Below are 22105 nucleotides of genomic sequence, written 5' to 3'. Positions count from 1 at the left end.
ATATCTCACTGTTGTGGCCTCTCCCGTTGCGGAGCACAGGCTCCGGACGCGCAGGCTCAGCGGCCATGGCTCACGGGCCCAGCCGCTCCGCGGCATGTGGGATCTTCCCGGACCGGGGCACGCACCTGTGTCCCCTGCATCGGCAGGCGGACTCTCAACCACTGCGCCACCAGGGAAGCCCTATTTTTGATTTATTTTAGAACAAGAAAAAACAGGAAAATACCAAGTGAAGTTTTTTTCTAAAATTATTTTTTGTAGGAGATAAAAGTTGAGTCTCCACTATATGAAGTATTCTTGGTAGCATCTCACTGTTGGTGCTCTTCTCCCTCATTCATAACTTGTTCCACATCCCCTGTCCAAACAGTGAATTGCAGGGGAGGACCTGGGTCAGGCCCCCCTTCCTTTCAGCTGTGTCCAGGAAACAAGGCCTGAGTGGGTGTGGAGGAAGAACAAGTCCTTCAAGTCACCTCCAGATCTGTAACAGGGAGGTTTTCTGTCATACCAGAGAATGGAAAGCGGATTAGCTAGGTTCTTCCTACTTCCAGTACCATTCTCTTAGCTTCATTAGCTGCTCCCAATTTCAAAAGACTTGGACAAGGCCTTGGACAGCCTCTCCAAAAAGGAAGGCAAAGCTGAGAATATGGCAGGCCATATAAAAAAACTTATTAAATTCTGTTACACTTTGGAGGAGAGATGAATCAAAAAAATTCCATTTTCCAGAATACTGCCAATGAGTTGACTCATCATTTAAGACTCACTTTAGGTGTCCTTTCTTCTAGTGAAGACTGACCTGACCAGTCATCTCCTGAAAAAGTTGAACATTCTATCACTTAAGCATTTAACCTTCAGCATACCTGTAAGATAGTGGTGATTACATTACATTCACAGTTGCATCTGGCACGTTCATCTCCCTCATCAGACTGAATTCCTCAGGGACAGAGATTCCATCTTTCACTTTTGTATCCCTAACACCTAGCAAGCCACCTCCCAGTAAACACTTAGTGAATGAACTGATTAATTAATAAATTCTCAGTTGATGTCCAAGAGGAAGTGTTGGGGAATAGCACTAGACATTTTGTGGGCAGAGTCCAAGATCGTTCTCAAATTATAAGCTTATTCGTTTCTTTAACTTCCAGAATGCATGGAGTTGTATGACCAAGTTCAAAATTCACATTTATCTTCTTCTAAATAGTGGTTCTCACCCAGATTTCGTGTGAAAATCACCCAGATAGCTTTGAGAAATAGCAATGCCAAGACAGCAGGCCGATTTACTCCAAATCTGGAGGTGGATGGGCACGAGTATTTTTTAAAAGCTCTCTTATAGTCACGATTGAGAACCACTGCTCTAAACTAACTGTATGAAGGACACCCAATGTTTTATACGTATGACCCTGTCACTTAACATATACCCAAGATCAATTACAGCTCAGTTTTTGAACGGATTCTGTGAGAAATTGTTAGCTGATTGTAGTCCTTCAATGATCAAAATTTTTGAGAAGGCTTTCGAAATGCAATATTAAGTACATCACAATCCACTTCCAGAAAATATTACTAATAACTGTATTTAACTATCATTTACAGAATTAGCCAAGAGCTATGACTTCCTCCCCAGTCTTAGGGTAATCCAGGCCTCAATAGTGAATTCTTGTTTCCTATGCATTTAGAATACTTGTTGCTGTATATGGATACTAAATAAAATCTGGCTTTTTATGGAGTCTTAAGAGTGTGCTCTACAGTTGGAAGGTTCCAAAGAAGAAATTCAAACAACTATAGTCAAAATCAAATTAGCAAGTACACTAACTAGCCTTAATTGTTTTGTTTGAAAGATAGGAATGAACGCAGCATTACCAGTGGCACTTAATATTGCATAAAGCACACAAAACTCCCCCTTGCCAGTGGGCACCACAAAGTGACATGGAGGCCATTTATCGTTGTAACCAATTAATTCCAAATTACACATCTAATTCTCAAATCTTCAAGTCACATTTCTACTGAAAGCATTGTGAAATACAGAGAACACAGATTATTTTGGTGTTTGCACGATAATCCAAATACGCATTTCATTCTCCTCAACAGTGAAATAAGGCAGAACCAAAGGTAGTTACTTAAGTTCACTGTAGAAATTTGTCAACGAATCCATGATGTAAAGATACAGTAGTTATTAATCTTGCAGTTCAAAGTGTATGCATTTGGTAATTCAGAAGTATCTGAGTCCTGTCTGACCTCTGACCAGCCTCTCTGTCCTCACTTTTAGTCAAGAGCATGGTAATGCTTTTATGAAAAACAAGAAAACTGTTTATTAGAAGAAAGAAAGTTTATATTATTTCTCCTAGTAAAATTCTAAAAGTGATCTTTTTCCTTTTTCAAAAGGCCTTTTACTGGACACAGAAATATTCAATTAAAAAATAAAAGCCATGCATTTGATGAATAAACTTGATATAACATTTCCTAGTTTTCAAATATGATGCAAGTTGTTCTAACTTGTCAGTATTCCAAATCTATCACTGGTTTTAACGTTTTGTTATTTTTCTTTTTTAACTACAATGAGAAAATTAAAAGGTGTGCTTGAAATAAAAATTCTCTAGAATATGCACCTGCACTAGTTAAATTAACTAACTCTTGAAACCCATTTAATATCCATGTACAAACTGTCACACAGCTTACATTCTTAAATTAAAACTCTATAAATTACTATGATTCCTACAAATAAAGGTTAAAAATTAAAACAGCTCAAAAAGTGAGAAGCAAACTGTATGTCACTAGATGGAGACGACATAAAACTAGGTATTCACATTTCAGTTAAAGCTAATACTATAACTGGAAAAATCTATGTTCACAAATAGTAATAAGACATTGCTTGTGAAAAGAAAATCTATCAAATAGTTGATAAAATATATATATATATATTTTTCCCTTCCAGGTTAACAATATGGAACCATATCATGGACCAAGAACTAATTCACTTCTCTTTAAAAACCATACTAACGTATCATGCAAACATAGTTATAATCATGTCATTCTGGGGTTACTGAACACTTTTCCCCACGACGCCACGCAAAATTAAGTTTCTATAGTTCAGTCATTTCCTTTATCTTATCTCATTGCTGAGAGATTTTTGGCACAGTGGGTAAGAGAGTGAACTCTGCAGGCTATCAGTTTGAGGCTCTAGCTCTGCCATTAACAAAGTAGATGACTTTTAGGCAAGTTGTATATTTTTGTCTTAGTTTCTTCATCTGTGAAATGGGGATAGTAATATATATAGTGCCTATATCGTTTGGTTTTGAGGAAAAAATGAGATAATGCTTGTTAATGTTCAAGCCCTTAGACCAGTGCCCAAACATACAGTAAGCTCTCAAAGAAAGCTAGCTATGATTGTTATTGCCTAAAAATAGCTATAATTAATAATGCTTTCAAATTAATAATACAAGCTTTTTACACATATCATAAAAGTTATTGGAATTTAGAGACATCTTGAGTAGTGATGCTGAATAAAAGTAAAAGTGGAATTCCTAAGTCATAGTTGAAAGTATCAATTATATTTATAGAAGATCAGTCTTACTTCCAGCCACCAAGCCAGCAAGAATTGAAAACCAACTGGTCAACATATGTTGATGCAGATGGAAAAAGGCTACAACTGTCTTTATATTCCCCAAAGAAAGCTGGTGGAGAGCCTTCTGGTCACTGCAGTCTAACCTATCATTACCCGTGCAGTGAGACTCTTTGATGGGTTTCTTGTCTATGAATAATACATATTTTGGGGACAGCTTTACAAAAATAAGCTTTCTTTGATCCAAAAAGACCTATGACTAAGCAAATGCAAAGAAAGAATTACCTCCCAACCAGAAAGCAGGGTGGTATCCATGTCGGAAATTGAGGCAACTGGCAAAATTCAAAAGTATTTTTGAGATAAACTGGCCCCACAGTTTATATTCTAGAGAACCAGGAAAATTTCAAGCTTCGAAATGGCTCTTCCCTTAATTTTTTTTTTTTTTTGGTACGCGGGCCTCTCACTGTTGTGGCCTCTCCCGTTGCGGAGCACAGGCTCCAGACGCGCAGGCTCAGCGGCCATGGCTCACGGGACCAGCCGCTCCGCGGCATATGGGATCATCGCAGACCGGGGCATGAACCCGTGTCCCCTGCATCAGCAGGCGGACTCTCAACCACTGTGCCACCAGGGAAGCCCTCTTCCTTTAATTTTTAAAAATAAAATTAGGAAAAAAAAATCTGATTATTTCTTTGTAAGGAATTATTAAATAAAAGGGCCTATCTTTTTAGAAGATTTGGTATTTAAAAGTTATTTCACAGGGACTTCCCTGATGGCACAGTGGTTAGGAATCCCCCTGCCAATGCACGGGACACGGGTTCGAGCCCTGGTCCGGGGGGACCCCACATGCCTCGGAGCAGCTGAACCCGTGTGCCACAACTACGGAGCCTGTGCTCTAGAGCCTGCGAGCCACAGCTGCTGAGGCCCGCACGCCTAGAGCCCATGCTCTGCAACAAGAGAAGCCCCCGCTCGCCGCAACTAGAGGGAGCCCGTGTGCAGCAACAAAGACCCAACACAGCCAAAAATAAATAAATAAATTTATAAATAAACAAATAAAAGTATTTCACTATGCAAACCATACTGGCAAATATTCTTTAAGTTCTGTGAATCTCCCTAAGAGGAATAAGCGTTTTTTCCCCAATGAAATTTAAAATTGTATTTACACTTTGAGTGATAAGTAGCGGATTTTAAAGATTAGTCCTTCAGGATAAGTATAATTAAGTTTGCTTACGGAGTTTTGTCTCGAAATGATCTTCTGTATATTTAGATGGTAGCAAAAGAAAAGATTCTGGTTGTTCTCCCGTCCCTGTGACTCCTTCCCCAATACCAGCAGTAGTTAGTGAGGTCAAGTCTACCATCTTGTAATGCACAATGGCTATTTTATTAACCCAGCCCCGCTGCTGATGGCTTTGAGGGGATGAGTAAGAGGCCCCGACATCTTATGGGGTTCGACCAAACATTCTTTTCAGTTCACTCTCTGTGATTCTTGGTATAGAATAGCCTTCTTATCCTAAGAGCAAATATTCAGGATTACCAAAACTAAACAATTCAAATACCTACACACTAGTTAAAAACTAAAGTTATCTGACATGTAATGTCATGAATAAATTAAAACGTTGGCAAGAAAAAGTGACCTCCAGAACTGACATTTGTCACTCATCTTAAATATATGTGCCCTGTTCCCATCATCAAAAATATAACAAAATCAACTTACGATAGACATGTATACATTACTATATTTGAAATATAATCAACAAGGATTTTTCTTTCTTCAGGTATTAAGAAAACTTACTATAACAATCATTTGCTATAACTCTAGAAAGACAATTTAGCAATTAATCTATATGATGTGACAACAGAGCCACTGAGTGCCAAGAAAATTATTTTCTTGCTAAAATCTGCAAAGTTGTTTCAGAAAGGTCTCTTTATGTGTATTGCTTGAGTTCTATATGTGCTAATATATCAGTTTCATAATCAGAAAAATGACATAAATTACATCTTAACATGTATTTCATAAATTTTCTTTATGCAGAAACCTAATAACTAATTTTCCTATATAAATATATATAATTAATGCTTAATTTGTATGTGATTATTCATCGATATAGTTTCTGAATCTTTATTTTCAGTTCATATGAATTATAACTTTGATTTAAAATGTTTAATTTTCCTGAACTCTGAGTTGATCTTCATATCAAAAATTATTTTAAAAATCTACAATTAGCACTTAAGTACATTTAAAAATCTTCAATTCTGGAGATACTTAAATACCATGATCTGTACACAATGTAAATGTGTCCATTATCTATCTGCACGTGCATATATATGCAGTATGTACTAACTACACATAAACTTCAAATTCTGCTAACTTATTAAGTTCATTATTTCAGGAATAAATGCAAGTTTCCATTGCTCAGTTTTTCTTTACTGGTACATAAAACCAGAGAAATTGCTTTATATGAAGAAGACAACAAAACTCTGAATTTTTATTCAGAATCTTTGATAGGAATAGAGACACTTTAGCAAGTAAAAATTAAGTGCAGAAATATTTACCTATTATGCTTTTAAAATGTGAACATCTACATAGGAGAAATGTTACATTACTTTGAGAATACAGTTTATCAAATGTCGTTATACAGAATAAGAGTGTATTTGATAGTTTAACTGCTTTTGATTTAATTTAATGATATCAAAGACTTAAGGAAATCAATACTATCTGTCAAGTCAAATAACTGATACTAAATAGTATATCACAATATTTAAAAAAATAAATCCTTGAGTTGAGTAGGAAAGTAGGCTTGTTTTTAGTATATGTAATTTAATGATTATAAAATAAATTTTATAATTGGAAATTTGATTTTTCATAAAAATCTTTGGTTTATTTTAAACATTCCTATAAAAATCTACTCTTAAATTTAAAAACAATACATTCTGTCCATCATTATAGATGTTTGTGAACTTTTAAAATTTTATTTTTAATGAAAAGTAAATATTTGGTCAAAAATATGTTTGGAAGAAAGCTTTTGGCCTTTGAATATTATAAAAGTTTCTTAGAAATCTCTTTAAGGCTGAGTACAATAAAACTAGGGCAACGCATATATTCTCAGTTACTCTTAAAAAAAACCTGTAAAAGTGACTATAGTGGCATGTTCTGACACATTCTTTTCATAAACTGAACCCTGTTAGTGACAGCAGAACAGATTGTGTGCATCTGCTGGGAATGAGCCAGATGACAGTGGAAAAACGCACATGGATACCTTGGCACAGCAAATAAAAAATGGAGAAAAAAAAAGACCTGGAAGAGAAAGTGCTCAACTTTAATTGAAACATTCTTTCCAACACGATGAACTTCATCCAACCTCCTCTTGTAGCCTGTCAATTTAACATATAAGAATGTGTTTTAAAAGGGAGGGTCCTTTGTAAATTAGAACTGTTTGTCCTCTCCTTGCACTAAATATTGACTCAGGTTTTGGATTATTTCTTCAAATTATAGCAAATATAATAAGCATTAGGGGAGAAAAAGAGGCCAAACCACTCTACCACAGTCTGGTAAGAGAATGCTAAACTTCTAAAAACCTTTTCAGGTTTAAGTCAAATTTTAAATATCTGGGTTAAGTTCTGTATTATATGGGTAGTATATTGCCAAGCGCTAGGGATATCACACTTCAAACATCCTGCAAATGTGACTATTGTAAATGCTGCTTGCACTCAATAGTCCTACAATATTTGATTTTATGCTGATCTACCACAGTATTGTCTAAACAGTTGGCTCAATAGCGCTAGAGAGGTCCATACATAAAAACAAATGTGCTTCTATAAATCATATCAGGAAGTTCTCTTGGATGCTCTGATTACAATGAAAATTTATTCTATACAGTATACAATGCAAATTTTAAACTGGAGACGAAGTTGTTTAATAGATTAGTAGTCTGACTGAAGCAGCTGCAGTCAAAAAAAAAAATCTGGTGATTAACAGCCATTTTCCAGTAATCATAACCCTGGAAAGGGCTACTAAGCAGGGGGAGGGGGTTGCAGATGGGAATAATTCTCTAAGCCCATGTGCCTTAGAGGGCTCCATCATCTTCATGCAGACTTATTATTACTATTATTATTATTTTTAAATTAAAGCTTTTAGAGGCATCCTTGATTGCAGTGTTGGGAGCTGTCCATGCTGTTTTACCATAGGGAAGTCCACTCTGCAAGTATTCCTTGCACTGAGCACTCTTTAGCCAGGCATTAAAACAGGGCTAGAAAAGAGAGCCAAAATGCAAGGTGCACACCGGAGGGGTGTTATTCAAGAGCATGAGAATAATTTCAAGTGGCTGCAACTCCACAGGCTGTCTAAATGGGGCAGGCCTCATCGACACTACCTGTCAACTGAAATATGAATTTTTTTTGAGAAATTAAGTGAATATAAAAGCTGAACAAAAAAGTGGTAAGCAGACTCTGAGACCAGATTTATTCCCATTTTCATCCACATTTTACCTAACTTTGTTTATTTGTGTTATCAAAAGGTGTAATCCTCAGGTAAATTTCTGCATTTTCTTTACCACTCTATATTTCTTCTCACATAAAGAAAATACCCAGATTAAGATAAGTTCATTTGTTTGTCATCTCAAAGTTGACAAACTATAATTAAAATGAACAATCCCTCAAATCTGGGGAAAAAAGGATGATAGAAGTGTCTTTTACTTATTTTTTAACTATTCCAATAAAAATGCATTTTATCTTTACAAGTAAACAATATTTATTAATTTATTCAACAAATATCTATAGAATACCTATTATATGCAAGAGTGATTGTGAAGGAATAGAAAGATGAGTAAAATGACATTCATTCTTCACAAATTAATTTATCTCCACATACAATCAAAATTATGTAATAAGAAAAATAAAGAATACTAATAAATCCTTCAAAAATGGTTAATACTAACGCTAAGAGAAAAAAAACCCTTTAGAACTCTTGGTGAGGCTGTTGTCACTATTAAAACCACAAAATAACTCTATGTACCTCAAACACTTCCTCCAAACTGAATTTTTATTAAAACTAAGCAATAATCTATATGGAATTCAGAACTTTCAATGAATGACTTTTAAAAATCATAGATGAAATTATTTTATTTCTTTGCTTCCATTTCTAGTTCTAAAAATAATGTGATATTGATCTAATAACATCTGATCTGTGAAAGATTTTGATTTTCTTGGAGTATACTGTACTGAGTGATCATTAGCATTGACCTCATATAACATCAGAATTAGAGACTTGCCCTGAAAGTGACTCAATTTTAATGGTATGAAAGTATTATTGAAAAAAGAAAGTTCAAAATAATTATTCCACCAAGCATTTCTAAGTGATCATCATTGGCAGGAAGATAAAATGATTAAAATATAGTATAATGATATAATAACTTACTAAATACTCATCACTTACTTTCATTTTTATATGTATTATCCCGTTTAATCCTTACAACAACTCTAAGAGGTGGCTGGTATTATTACCCCCATTTTACAGTTACTGAAACCAAGGCTTTCTGGTGGTTAAATAAACTACCTACAGCCACTAACCAGTAAATGGAAGACTGGATTTTGAACACAGTTTGGTCTTTGCTCTTAACCATTACTCTGTATTGCTTATGAGTCTGTTTGTCTAATAGCACACATATGTAAAATTAAAGAAATGGTATTAAGTATGGCAATGTGGTCTTCAAATTCTTTATGCCTGCAAATCAAAAGAACTGATTTTCTCTTTCACTTGCATTCATCCTCATCCTCTCAGGTTTTTTGTGTCACTCTCTTTGCTCTTCCCCACCCATCTCCCCCTCTACACACACACACACACACACACACACACACACACACACACACACACAAACACACCCCTTGGAGATCTGGCCCAACACTTCACTTAACATAATCAAGGCCATAATTTGGTTCAACTAGTCCAATAACTGTACCATCTCCTCAGACTTCATAATGCTATGCATTTTTGCCGTGGACATACCGTTCACTGACTCTAAAGCCATCAGTGCTTCCTTACAAAGACACCATTCTGCAGCCTTTGTTGCTTCAAGATCAGTGTCTGGAGCTCTTTCGTGACATGGCACTGGGCTGTGATGAACCACACCAATCTCTCAAGTGTAAGAAGGTAAGTTAACACCTGAAACAATTCTATGATCTCACACGTGTAGTCAGAACAAGTTAAAAGTGCACTTGCTTTCTCACAATACCAAATATTCTGAAGCAAGATGGGAACTCAGGAGAGACTCCAAAAACAATAAAAATTGAGGAAGAAAAGAACGAGGTCAAGAATTCTTTGATTTCCGAAGCTAAAAAATGAGAGAAGTCAAAAAATATCATATAGTGCTCACACTAACTCAAGAAAGATCAAATAGTCCTAGCAGGGACATTGCCCATGCATTTCAACCAAAGGACAGTAAGGAAACAAGCAATGGTTCAGAGTATCTTACCCAGCCCTTTGCAAATCCACTAATGCCATTGTGAAGTTTTCTTTTTGGTTTATGTAAGGGGGAGAAAAACTCAAAGGTGAAAGAAAAGAAAAACATAGTCAAAATTATTTCCTTAACCTATAACCTAGACAGACTCTAGGTTAAAAGTGGTCTTTTGATAAATACTAGAAATGAACAAATAGATACACTTTTTTAAAAAATAGCCAGGTTTGTTCGTCTTCATTTAGTTAAGAAAAATAATCCTGACGAAACTATGTCTGGGTTTATACCTTTTAAACATATTTATATTAACTGTTACAGAAGAAGGGTGAAAAGATCGACTTTCTGGACCACAAAACCTTTACTTAAAGACCATCTGACAACTTAGTAAGGTTCGTCAAATGTGAATAGAAATAAGGCAGCTTAAAAAAAGTACTTGGTAATTTACTCATTAACAGTTTAAAAATTTTTAAATTCTTGCCCAGAGAATCACCTACTTCAGGAACCTCCAAGAGATGAATGTTTTAATCATGTATAGTTTTATAATATTTATAGAGCAAGCGAATCCATTTTCGATTAAAAATTTATCCAGTGTACCTACTGAACAACTGAAACTTTGCAATGTGTCTAACAATATTTATCTAGTGGTGATGATTCAAATTATCCTATGGTTCAGGAGAATTCCAGGAAGATAAAGAAGTCTTGTACCATATCCTAAATGAAAGCATAATTTTAAAGGTTGAATCTGAATTTTTAAATAGGATGTTTAATTTTCTAAGAAATAAATGTCAAAAAATTATTGACTCCTATGTATATTAATACATGCAAAAAAAAAGTTTAACATTTTTTCCTCTTGCTAATGGGCCTTGAAAGTGTGCCAGGTGTAGGGCACTTGCTCATAACACCTACGGCAAGAATAGGCCATCGTGATCATACTCTTACGAGTTACCTTTTACATTTTAAGACCCATGTTGTGTTAATTTCTTAACATTTTATTAGGAAACATTTGCATCCACAGAAAATAGGTGCTTGATATTCAAACATAATTAAAATTATCTTTCTTATCTATTTTAGCTTAAGGAGAAATAAAATTAAATTACGTTTAACTGTTGGTCTTATCTGGTAAATTTTATATAGGCAATTAATAATTGGTTTAGTGGGTTAATAAATAAACTAACATTTATATGCTATTTGTATACTATTAAATCAATAATCTAATTTAAAAATAAAGTTGGAACAAATATTTATTATGTAGTAACACTTTCTACTTAAGGCTCTCACTTAATACATTTCTACAAGAGAAGGCTAGTTTTAGAAAGGTGTGCTGGCAGTAATTTGACTACACTTCACACAAATAAGAATTCTACCACTGATTGAAAGGAGCCATGGCAGCTAGAAATTATTTTTAAAAATCACACTGGTAACGGCTGAAAATGTAACTGGTAATTAAAGACTGGTTTTAACAATTTTTTACTCTATTTTACAAGGAGAAGTACGAGTTTTCAGACTACAGTTTCAAATGCAAAGAATATTAATGCAGATATTTAGAAGTTGATGTATTTTGCATAGTAATAAGCACATTACTTACACGGTACCTTTCAAATGAAGAGTATAAACCAAATTTGAAAACTAAAGCCCATATTTTCTCCCTTTGTATTTTGACCTAGTAATCATTAAAAGTGTGAGTGTTTATCAATAAAAATTACTGTAGTGCCACGGATTGTGGTAGAACATTGCTATTTCCCGAGATAAGTACAAAAACCATTCAATGTTAATTTGCATCACAAAATGACCTAACATATCTGGAATATAAGGCACAGCCTTCATTGAAAAGAAACCATTATATTTTTCTCTGCAAAACAAAAAAATACAGACATCTGATTGGGCCTGCATGTGCTGGAGGAGGGAGGGTGAGAAGAGGGCTCATTTTCTATCTTACACCTATTGTTTTAGGCATTCTAAACTGCTCTATGGGAAGAAAAAGGAAACATACTGAATCCACTTTGCAGTTAATGTCTTAGTGATTTAAGAGGCAGAGTTTTCAAGTTATAGAAGGGAAACGTTATGCTTTTCCTTTCCCAAAGCGATTGCCCAGGAAGAAGGCCCTCTGGTCCTTAGCCTACGCAAGGGGAAAAAAGGACATTACATCGGGCTGAAATCACTCCGAGACAGAAGAGGGGAAGTTTATGATGTGGCACTGTGCGCTGTATCTGGTCTGCAGCCAGGAAGTTTTCATTTTGTAGCTCTGCTGCCAGTACCTGCCCTGCATATTCAGGAATAAAAATACATCAGACCTCTACCTTAGAAACTGTGGATGTTACAAAGAATTAAAAGAGTTTATTTTTCTTTCTTTATCCTGAGTGTAATTACTATTTTTAAAAAGAGCTGAAACTATAGTAACTGGAGGGTTTTTTTTCCCCTTTTTAAACTCCTCAAACTACCTTCCCACAAAGCCATTTAAGTTAAATGGTACATTTACAGACTCACCTACATGAAGGATATAACTTAAAACATCTGCTTAGACACATACATTCTGTTCAGATACAAAGAATGTGGCAAAAAAAATGGAAAAATATAGGGCCATTATATTCTTAAAATGTGTGTTCTTCTGTATGTGTGTGTGTGTTCATTCATTAAAGAGATTTTTGACTGCAATTAGGTAGTCGGTCCTATAAAGGCTTCCTTGTGTGACCATGATTTCTAAAAATAAAATGCTCCAGTGAATATTTCTGCTAAATAATCACATCTTCAAAATTACTTTAAAGAAATCCCAATCCCTCATGTTACATTCAGCAATAATACCAGCTTTCCATAATAAGCCTTGGTTGTATACCTCACGCATGGTCAACAATTAATTAGAAGGTTAAAAAAAGTCATGTTTACTCTATTAAGTAATAGACTAATTTCCTTGTCTGTCCCCACTTATTTACATTCGTGAATCTATTTTCTAATTTTGCAAATAAATAAATAAGCATATCTAAGCCAAAGCTGCCTATCTCCGGGGTTCGGGGAAAGATGCATTCTCTTGCTATCATTCTAACTCGCTGAAAGAATCACAGATGTGTGAAAAAGCAAGAGGGATAGTTGTTAGCTGTTTTAAAAAACACTTCGCATTCTATCAAGACCATTATCTACTGCTTTTTATATCCAATATACTAGAGATCCATGGTATCTAAGAACAATTTATATGAATTCTTCCTGTGCATCTTATCTATGACAACAAGATACAAGAGGAAAACCAGACCACACTCGGGATACTATTTGGAAAAAGCAGGTTCTCACCAGGGACTGCTTCAGAGATCAGTTTCTCCAGTCTCTAGAAACAAGTTTAAGGTACTTTACTTAAATCATTACTAGAAGATTTGCACTGTCATTCTACATGAATCGCAACCACTTGCAGGATGAACAACATTGCTCCATTCATTTCAGATTTACAGCATTAAGAATTAATAAAGTCTCTATAACATCTGCCTTATTAAAGAGTAATGATTCCTGTGGAAATCTGCCCATAATAAGTTTACTGTTTTTATCGCTTGTAATATCACCAATTTCGTTTATAATATCCTCAAAAGATAATCTTCATGTATACTTTGAACTTTGTTTACGACTGGTTATATTTTTAAAATAAATACAGAGATTTAACTTAGGCAATACAATGACAATGTACAACAAATGCATTATGGTGATGACAAATGAATGCTACTCATGTTATCACCTCAAACCCAAATATGTATACAACAGGTATCATATAATTTCCATACTTAGTAGGAATATGACTTTCCTTTTTGTAGTTAATGTTAAAATAATACCAAAGAAATGTGAGATAATGCTATATTGGATAATCTTTTCTATAACCTTATTTTTTCAATGGTATTCTTTGTTACAGAATTTTCTTTAATTATTTTTCTTGCACAGACAAAAACAACTAACATAAGAATATTGATGCTATCTATTTATTCTTAAGAGAGATAGGGAATGGGTGCTTTTAGCTCTCTTTACTTCTTTATACCTCAATACATCTGTAAAATAGTTACTACTGAAATCTTCTTTTGAGAAAAATTAATTCTAGTGTACTTTATAGAAGTTAATATTAAAATAAAAAATTTTCAGACTTTTTTCAGCATAGACTTTTTTCAGTGTGAGAAAGGTTATCAATAAGAACTGCTTTTAAGAAAAACCTGACAGTTTCCTTTGCTCACAAACTATAGCACATGATTAGAAATTATTTTCTTTCTCATGCTGTTATTCACTTACATACTGCATACTTGCTTCAATTCTCCAAGGGAAGAAATGTGGCTCTTGTGGGAAAGGTCCACCCCTTTCTACATGCTTGCTTCCTTGAACGAAAGAAACACACCCCCTAACATTCTTTGAAATATGTCCAACATGCACAGAATTGGAATAGCACTGTATTACTGACCAAATTAGAAAATCTTAAATGAGAGTCAAATATTGTTAAAGTGCGTGTGTTCTGAATCAGGACAACTAACTGATGCATACAGAGGTAACGGAAATGAACTACGTTCAGTCTCAGCCTAGTGTCTATGTTTGGACGCTCAGAACACTTGTGTTAGTGGACGAAATCTGTGAGTGTTTTTGTGCACTTGTGTGTGGTATGACAACTCAGGAGGAGACCCATAAATGTTACAGGTTTCTGAGGGCATCCTTTGAACTTTAGACATTAGGTGAATGCCTCCTCTCTTTCATAAATACTTTAAAGAAAAAAATACTCAGAAACTGAAGTATCCATCTTTCATAAGCAGAATCAGAAAGTTGTCTGAAATCACAGAAGTGCATGAATATTGAAAGTCTACGCTCACCATCCTAATGACAGAAAACTCACATCAAAGTTGGTATCCACTAACTTCCACCTCATTTGACAATTTTCTGGTCATAAATTGTCTTCCAACAAGTTTTTCTTCTATTATGTAGAATACTATGCTCCCAAAGCAAGTTTTTTTTAATTGTTATTTTCTAATAAGGAGACACACTCCATACTTGTGGGAAACTGTGCATTTATCTTTTAATTTTCCTAAACCCTCTTTTTTTTTATTCCATTTTTACATAGAAATTTGCAAGTGTAAAGACACAGTGTGAGCAAAATTTTATATCTCTTTTAAGGTATTCTAGTGTTTAAATGCAACGGTTAGTCCTTTTGCAATTTGTTCATCAGGCATTTGCGGATGAGCTCAGCTATGTAATTTCCAGGCCTACAAAATGGAAGCTCTGCTACTCCGCCTATGTTTTTCACTTGGAATAAGAGTGGATATAAAGTGAATATATAAACTGGACCTGAAGGTAATAAACTTATTAAAACTTAATAAGATATTGTTATGGTCAAAGAAAACCTGCTAGTGTGTGCCACAAATCCACTCACATGAAACATCTCATTCACTGGAACTTCCTATCTTATTATAATAATGCACAGAAAATTAAACACATAAATATTAATTTTATGTATCACAGAAGATGTAGGCAATGAAAATGCAATGTTTACATTTATGGGTGACTCATTAGTGTTTTATTGTGTGAAACACTAGGAGGCATCAGTTGGGTAAAAAAGGACTTCAAATTTTAAAGAAGCAAGAAATTACTGTAGAGTTGGATGCGTAAAGAGTAGGGGTTTTCAAAATGTTATTATGTAAACCAAAACTTTATTCTCTAAAATAATCTCTCTGAAAACAGCATATCTTGTAAAGAATGACCTTTATAAAACATTCATGAAATAGATATAATTTGACGAATAAACACCTATCAAGATCTATTTCAAATGTATGGATTCATTAACTATGTAATTCCACATTTTTGTGAAGAATATATTTGGTAACAGAATAACATAATGGCTATTGACTACCATGCATTTTCTGCTCGGTTACTCAATACCATGAGAGTATCTTTTATTTCTGGCAAATTCTGTTTTGTGCTCTCTACAATGCCTCTGAAAATGTCTACTGCAATTAAGACGTATAATAATAACTTTCATATAGCATCCAGAACTTTAAGTCTGTTCAGAAGGAAGTGATGGAACTTAAAATGAAAGCAATGAGGATGTATATAAAAAGTACGTTTTCTCTTATTTCACTATTGAAAGCCTGTCATTTGAAAACTGAGTTTTCTACTGTTTGAATGGCTCTTCATAATGATGAAGCAACAGGGTCGTGGTATACTTATCTAGCAATCATTTGAAATTGGAGTGTCTTGTCGTTCCTCAACAATCAGCTTTTATCTTTGACCTATCAAAATAACATGTGAACTGCGTAATCCGCCTTTTGTAAGGTGCACAGACTCTGTTGTCGCTCCTGGTTTTGTGAATCGCCTCTGTAATCTGGTTTGATTTCCTAAAGATGACAGATCTCGGTGAACAGTCAGGCTTTACTGAGTGCAGGGCAGTCCACGCGCCCATGAGATTAAGGTACAGTGCTGAGGATGGGATCTTAATCACCTACCCTTCCACGTGCAGCACACAGACTGAGCACCAGTGATGAAATCTTTTCATTATGTCCAGGCAATCACTGCATTCATAAAATGAATATGTGCATTTTTATAAGTTTTAGATATTAATTTGTGTGGTGTTTTCTCAGAGGATGTGCTTTGGAAAAAAAAAGTAGAACTTTATTAATTGTCTCTTTGAAGTCCACTCTGTGATCCTTAATTGCATATGAAATTCTTCCATGTTGCTCTGAATCGTGTCCCTGAAGCCAGGGTTCTCTGTTTAATAACTATTTTTTTTGTTGTTATGAAGCACAAGTGTTGCTGCACAGATATTTCCCCATTTTTGTCACTTTCTGAGATTTCATAGACTCAAAATATACCGCACGTAGAGTTGGGAAATAAACCCACAAAATATACTACAATAAACAGAAGAAAGTTTTGAAATATAATGTTAACATATGCCGAGCAGTTATTTAGCTCAGTTTTTTATAAAAGAAGTTTAAATACAATAAATCACTTATTGGAAAGATATGGTTGTAGTGTTATGCAATTTATTGATTTGGTAAAGTGAGGGCCAAGGAAGACACTCACAGACATCTGAAAAATATAAAACATGATGCTTTTCCAGGATTCAATTTTGAATCATTAGATAGCCCTTTTCCCTAATGGAATGAACCCCTTCCCCCAAATTTTGAAAATTGAATATGTTTACAAAGAAGAAAAGAGGCAAGGTATAGTAAAGTCCTTGTTATTTAAATTTCATGTATTTAATGTTGATATGTTTTTGTTCTGAAAAGTTAACATATATGATTGCATACTTTTAAAGCAGGAACAGCTCAGGAAAGCTGGAACATTGACTCGTTATAAAGTGCTCATTTGTTACTTAAACCCCAGAAACAGATTAAAATTTAATAAAAGTTACATCTTTAATATTCTCTTTCACTATATTCCACAGCAATCAGAATGTAAATAGAGCAATTAATGAATGAGGTAACATACTGTCTTTAGTAAGAAGTCCGGAAAATATGCCACAAAAACTCCAAAGCCGTGTGAATTACATTAGTAAAAAACAGATTTTTATAAAGTTTAGTAAAACCTGAAGTAAGGATAACTGCCAACTATTGTCTCCTTAACTCGACTAGGGGACCATATCTTAAACAAACGTTGAGTTTAACGTGTGTTTTGATGAAAACTTTTAGATTTGAGTTAGAAGTCTAATACGTAGCCAAATATACTTTCCTACAAAGAGAACGAGATAGTTAGTTTTAGAGATTTTTCTTCCCTCTTGAGATAGGACATTAGACATGTACATCTTCTACCTGTCAAGTTCTGAATCTACTTGCTTTAGAACTACCTCTTTAACTTAATAAATCATTTCATGCATATACTGGAAGACAAATATATGGTTTATTAACTGCTTTATATTCAACCAAAACTCCTTGTGCCATATTGGTACATACTCAACGTTTTCAAAGACTGGTCAAAACTGATATTATTTTTAAAATGAAATAAGATGTTTTAGTTTCAAATTGGAGATTGTCAATCTCTTTAAAGCTAAAATTAGTATGCATACAGAGGTTAAATGGGGTTCACAGGTGGTCACATTTCCATGTCCTACCAAGTCTCTAGGGATTGGAGTTATTATATTCTACATAAACATCTTTACTCTGCAACCGCAATTCTATTGCAAGGTGCCAGTGAAAAAGAGGCTGGTCACTCTTTTTGACTGGTATAATGAGGTAGCTAGAGTTCCTTTTATAGCACTTAGAAAAATACAGGCAGTCACTAACTATTTCACAAGACAGTTACTATTAGAGTTAGTATCAGATTCACAATAGTAAAATGCACTTTGTGTCAAAGCAATTCTCCACTGAGGACCGTTAAAGAACTGGCAGAGAGCCTGATTCTGCTTTATACTGTCAGCATTTACATATAAAGGAATTTTATACAAAAGACACACATTCCTAAAATGTGAAGAGAGAGGGCTTTTCTCCCAAAATGGTAACTAGTGGACCTAGAATAGTCTCAGACATGTTTCAGACATACAATTTCCTTTAAGAATGAATAGCCATATTCTGGGAAGGCGATAACACTAACATTAAATTTAAATACTTGCATAATATTTAATAACACAATGAACAATGTGCCATGTCTACATATACTTCCTTTGTGCCAAACTTTATTACTGAGTTTGGTAACTTTCATCCAAAGTCCAAACAGAAGGCAATTTAAGTGACTTAACCTTATTTGTTTTTAAACAGCTATGTATTTGACTTGACATAAAGAGCAATGCACATACTGAAATCCCAACAAGAATTGTTAAATGTGTAGACTACCATGGCCAGTGTATTACTTTTTGTCTACACCAGTTAAGAAGCCCTCTATCAAGCCAGCACTTTGGTAATGGAAGGAGATGCACAAAGGTATACTCTGACAGACAGCCATGCTTTAGCTCAAACTAATCCCAAGATTTAGTGGCTCAGAAGCATAACCCAAAGCAAATCAGTCTTTAGTGGGACCCATAGGAGCATCTTTCCACAGTGAACTAACAGCTAAATCTTAAGGCATGTACTTCAAGGTCACGGAACATTCTGTGAAATATTAAAGTCCACCAGGTTCCACATGCTCCACCATATCAAACATGCTAATGATGTGAACTAACTTCATGAAACTTTAAACACACTGATGTGACAAGAACGAGTCAGGAGTGATTTCAATAACTGATGGCAAACAGATAGGACTATCTAAAAAGTTACTTTCAGCAACACACAAGGAAATCATGGAATCTAAGAAAAGAACGCACAACAAGCCTCAACTTCAAGCCTTCAAAGAGGCACAGCGATAGACCCAGTACCGTGGAATATAATGATGCAGATTTCAGAGACAATACCCCGGCTATTTCTATTTCCTGGAGAAATGTCAGAGGTACTTACATGAAGGAAGAACCGATCAGATTAGTCCTTGGGATATTTTCCTTTCTTAAGAGAGAGACAGAAAAAAACAAAAACAAAAACAAAAAAACACAACAACAACAATAATCTTTACTTCGTCCAGCCTTGAAGTGCTTCTCCACCTGATTCAAACATGCAGTCACGGCGACCCACACAGAACCTTCAAAGTCAATCCAATAGCAGCCCGAAGATGTCTGGGTGTACGCGTGTGCTCAAGTGTCTGACTGCGAGCAGAGCGAGCAGAGAGCTGGAGACGATGTGTGTGTGTGCGTGTGTGTGTGTATGTGTGTGTGCGTGTGTGTGTGTGTGCGCGCGCGCGCGGAAGGAGCGCGCGCGGGGGAGGCGCGCTCGGGGCCGCGCATTCGCGCGCGCCGAGGCCGCTCCAAGCAGCAGGAGGAGGAGGAGGAAGGGGAGGAGGAGGAGGAGGAGAAAGTGGCTCTCAGCGGCCCCGCAGGATTAAAAGTAACCAGACTCGTCCAGAAAACTGCGTCCAGGAAGGAAGTGACAGAAGACGAATGGGAAAAGGCGAGCCGCTCTCAGCCTTTGAAACATCGCGTAAAAAAGGCGGGGGGCGGGGGGAGTGGAAGGATGTTGGGAGGGGAGGCGGGGGTGGCAGAGAAAACGGAGCACGCGGCTTGGGGTTCTAAGCAGCACATCCCATGAAGTGCCTCTTGCCTTCTTGTCCTTTATTTTATTTTGTCCTTGCCTTTGCCTTTGCCTCGCGCTGCCTTCTTCCTCTCTCTCCCTCACAATCCCAAACCGTTGACTCTCTCTCTCAGGAGCTGGAGAAATCATCAGTTTCACTCTTGCAAAAGGGGGGCGGGACCAGACCTCGGAGCATTTTAATAAAACAAACATAACAGCAGTTCCCTCCTCACCCCTCCCGTCTCAACTAGATTGATAAATTACTCCACTACACTACTTTAATTATGTATATGGTATGCAGAATAAATCACTGAACATCAGTACCTCAATCAAGCACTTTTAAATGATAATTGCATCTTGGTGAATCAATCTTTCCATTCCTGACATTTTGCTAATTTTAGTTTTACGGTGGGGTAATGGCACATGCCATACGCAAACCTAATGACAATTCTTTATTGCTCGAAATGAAGACAACGCCGCGAGCGGCGGCTCCCTGCTCACTGCCGGCGCCGCCGAGGACGCTCGGAGAACCGAGTCTCCGGCTGCTGCGCGCTCGCTCCCCGGGGACGCTGCGAGCCAGCCTGCAGGAAAGTCCTTCTAAAGTCGGGATCTTTCCTCTGACCAATAGGAGCGCGACCCTAATAGTTGCTCTTGTGACTCCCCCCCACCCCCTAGTTTGGAGACGCGTTAACCACTTCGTTCTTCCACCGGTCCGAGCGCTCCTCCGTTACTCACGCGTAAAAGCCCCAGTCCAGGATGTCTGCAGCACTCGATTCCAGCGCGCTTTTCCTTCACGCCCAGAATACGCGGGTTTCGGCCCTGAGAGGCTGGAGGGCTAGAAAGGGAGCCGAAACGCTTCTCAAGTGTTAGTAATGTACAAAATAATAAAAGGATTACCAGTATTTGAACTCTCGACTTCATCTCCGGGCCATGAACTTTCTAATCAGGTTGGAAATATTTACCGAGGCGGCAGCTTCCTCGGAGATTTCCCCCTCCCTTCTCCCACAATATCTCTTCCACACCTTACTGGATTTTATCCAAGGCATTAACATGTAAACTAAACCAACTTCCCAAATGCATTAGGCTTCCCTATCCGATAGCTGATGACTTCACTTATCCTGAAGAGTTTCAGCTGCACAGGAAGCAGCAATAGAGACTGATAAGGAAGATACTTATATTAAGGTTTAAGCCCAGTAAATACTTTTCCTTATCAAAAAGAAAAAAGGTTAATATTCAAGATTTAGGAAAGGCTACTAGGGATTGAGCACCTCCCCTCCCTATCCAATTACACCACGCCCAATAAAGCCAAAGATAAAATATACCAACTAGTACACAAACCATGAAAAGATAAGATTACATGCCAGTAGAACTACAGACTATATAAAATGTTTAAACCAAATTAAAAATTTTTAATATTGTGAAAAGAAGAAGAGAAAATACATTGGGGAAATAAAAATACTGAATGTACCAGAGTACACAATAGTAGTATACTGAAATATCTAGCTAATTAAAGATATTTCCTCACTTTAAAAAAATTCCTCTCAGCACTATGTGTTTAACTCAATGACTAGTTCCATTTCCCGTTAAATTCTGCACTGTGCCTCCAGACTATTTTAATGCATGAGGGCAGTGTGAATCAAAAAGCCTCCTTCTTCATTATAGGGGCTATTTGATCTGAGTAGCTTTTCTCAGAAGAGTGGGCTCAACATTTAGGTGTCTGCCCCAAGGCTTCACTTGAAAGGGGAAGGTTGATTTTACAGGCAAGTACAACTAGATCTGAATAATCTTCAGGCTTCTGGCTCATCTCCATTGTGACTATCAGCCCAGAATCGATGAATCTTTTGCCATTGTTATAGGAGAGCATGGCAAACTGTCACAAAGCAAAAACTATCTGAAACACTATTATTTCTTGCAGATTAGTATCTACAATATATTTGCTTGCCTGTTTGCTTTTCATCTGGTGAGTTTGCTACTACCATGAATTCATTTCAATAATATGGCAGAGATAATCTGTATCAGGTTTTCATTTAAGGTACAACTTCAAGAAAAAATCCAAAAATTTAAAGGTGCATTGACATTTTGAATAC

General features: G+C 36.1%; 1 protein-coding gene across 10 annotated transcripts in view; it reads right to left on the bottom strand.

The window, feature by feature from the left end:
• Nucleotides 1-19663, bottom strand: part of MEF2C (myocyte enhancer factor 2C) — a 148701-nt gene extending 129038 nt beyond the window's left edge. For 2 of the 10 annotated variants that reach the window (XM_027100661.1, XM_027100662.1), the window contains exon 1: nucleotides 19356-19660. The gene's annotated coding sequence lies outside the window, so the exon portion shown is untranslated. Of the gene's footprint in view, nucleotides 1-19355 lie in introns of all 10 variants that reach the window. The other 8 variants (XM_027100645.1, XM_027100646.1, XM_027100652.1 and 5 more) reach the window with 5 other exon arrangements.
• Between the last annotated feature and the right edge of the window lie 2442 nt (nucleotides 19664-22105).

The sequence above is a fragment of the Aethalodelphis obliquidens genome, unplaced genomic scaffold (assembly GCF_003676395.1).
Source record: "Aethalodelphis obliquidens isolate GAN/ISIS:26980383/991018 unplaced genomic scaffold, ASM367639v1 scaffold4, whole genome shotgun sequence".
Taxonomy (NCBI): Eukaryota; Metazoa; Chordata; class Mammalia; order Artiodactyla; family Delphinidae; genus Aethalodelphis; species Aethalodelphis obliquidens.
This window is presented reverse-complemented; position numbering and strand designations above follow the sequence as displayed.